The sequence below is a fragment of the Hevea brasiliensis genome, chromosome 13 (assembly GCF_030052815.1).
Source record: "Hevea brasiliensis isolate MT/VB/25A 57/8 chromosome 13, ASM3005281v1, whole genome shotgun sequence".
In the NCBI taxonomy this organism is placed as follows: domain Eukaryota; kingdom Viridiplantae; phylum Streptophyta; class Magnoliopsida; order Malpighiales; family Euphorbiaceae; genus Hevea; species Hevea brasiliensis.
In genome coordinates this window covers 25,958,636-25,966,459 of record NC_079505.1, presented here as the reverse complement: position 1 = coordinate 25,966,459, position 7,824 = coordinate 25,958,636, and the positions used below count along the sequence as shown (strand labels likewise).

At 33.9% G+C, this 7,824-nt stretch overlaps 1 non-coding gene across 1 annotated transcript; it reads right to left on the bottom strand.

Moving 5' to 3' along the window:
- Window positions 1–1,610: 1,610 nt before the first annotated feature.
- On the bottom strand, window positions 1,611–1,717 carry LOC131172344 (small nucleolar RNA R71). The gene has a single exon (XR_009142826.1). It is a non-coding gene; the product is annotated as a small nucleolar RNA R71 (small nucleolar RNA).
- Between the last annotated feature and the right edge of the window lie 6,107 nt (window positions 1,718–7,824).

Genomic DNA, 7,824 nt, shown 5'->3' with positions numbered 1-7,824 from the left:
AAATACTGTAATGTCATAAGTATCAATGTAAAGTGAGCAGTTGTATAATAAATTATAATAATATTATTTTTGGATTGTATATCTGTAAATTTAATTTGTGCATACAATATTGATGAAAGAGTTTGTTTTGAGAATTTTGAGATGACAAATTTTGGATTAAATTATAGAATTGATTTGAGATGTGTTGACTTGAGAATATTTTGAGGTTGGGAGTTATGAAAAGTTTATTAGAAGTGCTTTTTACAGGTTTTTGAAGAACTGTTTTCTCAAAATACAGACGGCACCCTGCCGAAATTTTTATAAAATTTGCGGAGAAAAAAAATGGACAAAATTTTTACTAGTATTTAAGCTTTGAATAAATAATTTTAATTCTTACCAAAATGCTCACCACTTCCAAAAATTTAAGAAAATTGTTTTAAAATCCCTTGTAGGGTACTTAATGAGTTATCGATAGGTAAAGTTCGGTAGTTCATTAGGTAGTCTACGGGATCATGTTATGCCTTACAGAGGGGTATGGTGTGACAAATTACCTTGTTTAAATTGAGATTTTCATATTTAGTTCTTGAATTTCTGATTTCTTCTGATTTTGTGTTACAAAACCCTCCCAATCTTTGTTTCTTTCGTTTTTCATTACACACAAGTGCACGAAATTTAATAATTCAGTCTCTAAGGTTCGACCTGGATTTACCACTTGCTGGTAATTTCAGTTAATTTAATTTCTGGTGGATTTGACACCTATCAAGAATTTTGGCACCGTTATCGAGGACTGAAGTTTATTGGAATTCGTGTTTTTAGTGTTAGGGTATTTTGTTATTAACTTTGTTTTGTGGAGTGTTGCTATTTTCAGGTTTTCGGGAAAAAAAAAATTTTTTACAGTGTCACTGTTTATTAAGAATTTTGGTTGAATTTGAAGGGTGGCCCATACCTATTTTGAAGGAAATGACGCTCTGATCAAGACCAATTAATCTATAGGATTTTTTGGCCCCACCCTCTTGAGGCCAAATTCGATTGTTTTCTAGGGTTTTGAGGCATTTTTCTGTTTTTACTTTGATTTCTTTTTGTTTATGACAAGAACTTCTCAATCTGGTGAGTTGATCTTTGATCCAGAAGTAGAAAAAATAGCTAAATGGTTGAGAAAATTGGCTAAGCAAGCCAGGCAGATTCCGAGTACATTTGAAGGAGTCCAATCTCCAAAGGAGTTAAGTTCGGATTCGAAGTCAGAGTTAAATTCTGAAAGTGAAACCATGGCTGCTGCTAGGACTTTGAAAGAGTTGGCTGCGCCTGATCTAAACCAATAGCCTTTGTGTATCCAATACTATGCTTTAAATGCTACTTTTGAATTGAAATCTGGACTAATCCATTTGTTGCCTAAGTTTCATGGTCTTACAGGTGAGGATCTACATAAGCATCTAAAGGAATTTCATGTTGTGTGTTCCAGCATGAAACCTCAAGGAGTTTCAGAGGATCAAATCAAGCTTCTAGCTTTTCCCTTCTCACTGGAAGCCACAGCTAAGGATTGGTTGTATTACCTTCCTTTCGGATTTGTCAACTCATGGAATGGAATGAAGCAGATATTTCTGGAGAAGTATTTTCCTGCTTCCTGTGCTGCCAACATAAGAAAAGAAATTTGTGGCATCCGGTAGTACAATGGAGAGAGTTTGTATGAGTATTGGGAGAGATTTAAGAAACTGTGTGCAAGCTGTCCCCATCATCAAATAAGTGAGCAGTTGTTGATTCAATATTTCTATGAGGGACTTCTACCAATGGACCGCAGTATGATAGATGTTGCTAGTGGAGGAGCTTTGGTTGACAAGACACCAGAAGAGGCAAGGAGGCTGATTGCTAACATGGCAGCAAATTCTCAGTAGTTTGGAATGAGAATAGATCACACACCTATGAAGGTTAATGAGGTAAGTACATCTAACATTGAGAAACAAATTTCTGATTTAACTTCTTTGGTGAGGCAGTTGGCTATAGGGAATATGCAAACTGTTAAGGTATGTAGAATTTGTTCGAGTTCGAGTTGTGCTACTGATATGTGTCTTGCGTTACAAGAGAATGAATTAATGCAACATGCTAATGCAGTAGGACATTATGGACAGCCACAACGTAGGTATGATCCCTATTCTAATACTTATAATCCAGGATGGTGAGATCATCCCAATCTGAGTTATAGGAATCAACTGGTGCAATATCGATACCATCAGTAGAGACCACAAGTGAATCAACCACCTTCGCCTCCCTTAAATCAAGGTATGTCACTTGATGAAATTTTTAAGGCTTTGGCTAATAATACCCAACAGTTTCAACAAGAGACCAGAAATAGCATTCAAAACATAGAGAGGCAGATTGGTCAGTTAGCTTCATCTGTGAGCAAACTGGAAGCTCAAGGTTCTGGAAAGCTTCCATCACAAACAGTAATGAATCCCAGAGAAAATGCAAGTGCTATACTGTTGCGAAGTGGGAAAGAAGTTAATAATCAGACTCCACATGAGTCAACGAAAAAGAAAAAGCAAGGAGAAAAAGAGTCTGAAGAGTCTGAAGTTGAGGTAAATACTGCACCTAAACTGAATAAGGTTAATAATTATGTTCTTCCTCCATTCCATGCAGGTTGGCTAAAAATAAGAAAGAAGAATAAGAGAAAGAAATTTTGGAGACTTTCAGAAAGGTGGAGGTGAATATACCTTTACTTGATGCGATCAAACAAGTTCCCAAGTATGTTAAATTCCTTAAGGAACTATGCATTACAAAGCGCAAGTTGAGGAATAATGAGAAGATCAGTGTGGGGGAAAATGTATCGGCATTAATTCAGCGAAAATTACCCCCTAAGTGTAAGGATCCAGGTTAGTTTTCTATTCCTTACAGAATAGGTGATTCTAAATTTGAATATGCAATGGCAGATTTAGGAGAATCTATTAATGTTATGTCAAATTCAGTTTTTCAAACTTTAAATTTGGGTCCTTTGAAAGAAACCAGTGTCATTATTCAATTAGCTGATCGTTCTAATGCTTACCCATTGGGAATAGTTGAGGATGTGTTGGTACAGGTTGGAGAATTGATTTTTCCTGCAGATTTTTACATTCTGGATATGGAGGATAGTGTTCCCACATCAAAGTCAGCTTTGATTTTGTTTGGAAGACCTTTCCTAAAAACTGTTAGGATAAAAATTGATGTGGATGATGGTACCTTAACCATGGAGTTTGATGGAGAGACTGTCAAATTTAATATCTTTGATGCCATAAAGTATCTTGCTGATAATCATTTTGTCTTTTCTATTAATGTTGTTGATACATTTGTGCAGGATATTTTTGAGTTAAGCATGGAGGATGAGTTAGAAAGAAAATCACAATTGCATAAATTAGAGAAAATTCGCCTTAAGGCTTATGAGAATTTTAGGATCTGTAAAGAAAAGACAAAGGCATTCCATAACAAACTAATTCTAAGGAAGCAGTTTGTGGTTGGGCAAAAAGTTTTATTATATAATTCCAGATTGAAGCTGATGCCTAGTAAGTTGCTTTCTTGTTGAATTGGACTCTTTGTTATTACTAATGTGTTTCCTTATGGTGCAGTTGAAATTCAAAGTTTAGGAATTAATAAGATGTTCAAGGTCAACGGTCATAGACTCAAGCCATTTTATGAAGGATTTCGGGAGCATACAGTGGAGGAGCTCAAATTGAGTAACCCAATTTATGTGGATTAAGAAGCTTTGCCATGTCGAGCTAACAACGATAAACAAAAGCGCTTCTTGGGAGGTAACCCATGGGTGGCTTGTTAGCCACAATCAGATTTGTTTTCTTTCCCTTATTTTATTTTATTTTCTAGCATTTTTTTTCTTTTCTTTTGCATTTGGGCTTTATATTGGGGACAATGTAAGTTTTAAGTGTGGGGGAGGAGAAATTTGTTGCTGCACTCTTTTTAATTGCTAAAAATTAAAAAAAAAATAAAAAAAAAATAAAAAAAAAATTTTGTTCTCATAAGCTTGATTCATGATTCTATATTAACTCTTGGAGAGAAGTGCTTTGTCATTGAAATGACTTTTGTATTTTAGATTGAATTTTTGAAATTTTAAGCAAGGTAATAGTAACTTTAATAATGGATTTTTCCCTTTTCTCCATACCATAGAGCAATTTTTTTTTTCTACATAAATCATTTAGGCTTGATTTAATGGTGAAATGATTAGTTATGTGTGCTTTAAACTAGTGTCATGCATATTTTAGAACTTTGTTTAATCTATCAGGGCACTTTATAATATGTACATGCATAAATTGGGGGAAATAAAAGGTTAAAATTGAAAATTGCTTTGCTATTTTAGTTAAGCAAACTAACCAGGGGTCTTCATGAACCCCATGTCGATTCTCAGGCCAAAAGCTAGCTAGGATATGAGCAAGGTACTTTTCTGAAGGTGACGGTTGAAAAAAAAAGTAGTAACTGTGACAAGAGAGAAGTACCAATTTAAAAATTAAAAAAAAATAAAATAAAATCTCCCCTAAGATTTGCAAAGAGCTATAATTGTTGTGCCTTGATAAATTAGCCTTGTGTTTTGGTGTGTATTGACTTAAAATTTTATGGAACTTTAATTGTGTAAGCTTAATTGATTTCAAGCCTTTTGTTTTATGTTGGAAAATTATTGATATATTGGTATGGTGTTGATGAAATTTATTATGATGGTTATTACCTTACTGGTCTCTTCTTTTCAAACTTTTAATCTTTTATTAGAAAATATTGTGATAGGGTGAATTTAAGGAACTTCTAAGTGGAGTTGATTGAGAGTTTAAGTCATGCATGAGGACAAGCATGGAATAAGTGTAGGGGAATTTGATAAGTGCATAATTTATTAATTTTACTCTCATCACATTTACTGTTTTTAGTATGTTTTTATGTTTAATTCAGTTGGTTAAAATATATTTATCATTTAGGCATATTTTTAGATAGTTGTGCAATAATTGTGTTAATGGAGAAAATTTCAGCATTTGACCTTTGCTGTATTTGTCATGTGTTTCTAAAGTTGTGGGTCTCTAAATTGAGTGCTGTTTAATCCATTGAAAAGCTAAGGGAGAGCAGTTCAAAAGATAAAAGGGACCAAAGCCCAAATCAGTCTCCAAGGTTGACAAAATGAGCTATGGATCTATTGTAAAAGCCCAGATTTGATGTGTCACGACCAGTTTCGGTATTTATTTTGTATCTAGAGTTTTAGACATCCAAATGAAGCAAGACCAAGCCCAATTGAACCTTAAGAGCCACCTCTACAACTTCTATGAAGGGCTAGATGCGAGATGAGGCCATTTTAATTGTCAAAAATGGAAATGAAGTCGTCATTATAGGCTGGACCATTTGTCTGAACCAGTCCCGATTTTTGGGCCATAACTTAGGCTGTAGACCTCGAATTTGGGCGAATTAGTATCCGTTGGAAAGCTAAGAAATAGGGCTACAATTTTCCTAAAGAGGACAGAGGCATATTCAGAAGGAAAGTTGTTGAAAATCGGCCTTGATTCCAGAGATGTGAATGTAGGCTGAAAACCTGCCTTTTGAATTTCAAAACTTTCCTAGTTTGGTTTCTATCTTTGGGATTAGGTTTTTGATTATAAATACATCTTTGGGCAGTAGCTAAGGGCATCCTAATTTAGACCTTCGTTTTCCATTCTTCCTTTTAGATTTCTTCTTTATTTTTCCTTTATTTTTCTGTAAGCCATGAACATGAGTGGCTAAGTTTTTAATTTAGTTCAAGGGATTCAAGTTCTTTTGCTTGATTTGTGAGACCAGGTTCTTAATTTAATTTATGTCTTTTTAAATATCTATTGTTTTCTGATTTAATTGTTTTTGATCTGTTGAATTATTTGCTAAAAAGGCCTATTAGTTAATTGTTTGATTTGATCAATTGCTAGTTCATCTTCATAATCCGTAATTATTGTATAAGATTGAACATGAGTAGCAATTAGGTTTTATTGATTATGATCCCAGATTCAATAATAACCTAAGGAAACAATAGGGTGGATTAAATGATTTATGCTTCATAAATTGTTGTTCAGCTTAACTACTTCCTTTTCTTAAAGCAGTTATTAATTTGATGAGGATTGCTTAATACCAACTCAATTAATAATTAGAGTCAATAAGAGTGTTGGGCTCGAATTGATGAGTATAGGAAAGTTAGGGATTTATCTCGCTGTTTGATAAATCTACGTTAAGTATTCAATAAGAGATAATTGTATTTCTTTTGTCTATGATCAAATTAATGCATTAGAATGCGAATTACCTTGGACTGAAGTTTGTTTAAATGAGATTTTCATATTTAGTTCTTGAATTTCTGATTTCTTCTGATTTTGTGTTACAAAACCCCCCCAATCTTTGTTTCTTTCATTTTCCATGACACACAAGTGCACGAAATTTAATAATTCAGTCTCTAGGGTTCGACCTGGATTTACCACTTGCTGCAGAAAATATTTCATTACTGGTAATTTCAGTTAATTTAATTTCTGGTAAATTCGACACCCATCAGGTATATAGTTTTGAGCTTATAATTATTGAATATTTTATTGATGATAGTAGAAGATGGCATACCCATTGATATAACCCTATGTGGAGAGGGTGAACCACATAAATATTAGTATTTTGTACATTTGCTTTATTTCTTTGCAGTTTAACACGCTTCCACGATACACAACAATTGGTATCAGAGCATGGGATGATCTCGGTGAGTTCAATTGAAGGTGGAGCTGTGGTGACATGTAAAAAGTTTCACATGTAATGATGGTGTGCAAGTTCAAGGTGGTAGAGAGTTGAATTTATGATGAAGTTTGACGGTGGGAAGATTTTTTTTGAAGAAATAAGCAAGTTACACCCAAGATGAATATTGAAGAGATTGATGATTTGAAGGGTTAAAGCTCAAACATGAAAATTTGATGATTGAAGGCACCCAATAATTTGAGATATACAATGGTTCATGGATTTTGAATCAATGTGGAGATTGTTAGATTTGAGATTCAAAATCCTAATAAGATTTGGAGAGAGACTTTTCCTAATTTGAGTGAAAAAAATATTCCTCAATAGGATGGAGGAATATTTCCTATATATAGTATAACTCTCATTTAGTATTATTCCTAAATTGAGTAGAGCTTCTAATTAGATTAGGATTGAGAGAATTAATATTATAAATTAGAGAATGGTGGAAGGGTTATTTGACTTCACCGATGAATAGTGGCTTAGCCCAGGGACAGTGGCTTTCAGCTCATAGAGGAGGCTGTCGCCCATTGCTGAGAAGGGCTTTGTCAATTACTGAGAATTTGACTCTACCTATTAATGAGGTGCTTTTACCCATTATAATCCCATGGCAAGAAAAATGCTTCGGCCTAAGGTGGAGAAGGACATAGTCCAAGAGGTAGGTGCTATTGTCCATTGTAATTGAAGACACCTTTGTGGTGTTGGTGTAGTAGTGATTAAAATAGTAAATATATTGGGTTATATCTAAAAGAGATTGAGAGTACTAACTAATATATTTGTTATGAGCAGTTATATAGTAAGGATTCTTTTGGATGTAATTGAGTTTATGGGTAGAATAGTTTTGAGCTTATAATTGATGAATATTCTATTGATGATGGTGAAAGATGACATGTCCGTGGATGTAGTCCTATGTGGAGAGGGTGAACCAAATAAATATTGGTATTTTGTGTGTTTTCTTTATTTCTTTGCAGTTTATACGCTTCCACGATGCATAACAAACTTTTAGATTTTCGTAGAAGAAAAGGACAACAATTGAAAATACATTATTTTTCTTTACACCTTGTGAAATTCTATTCAGATTTCATCATCAAAATTGTTTCTTCACCTGAT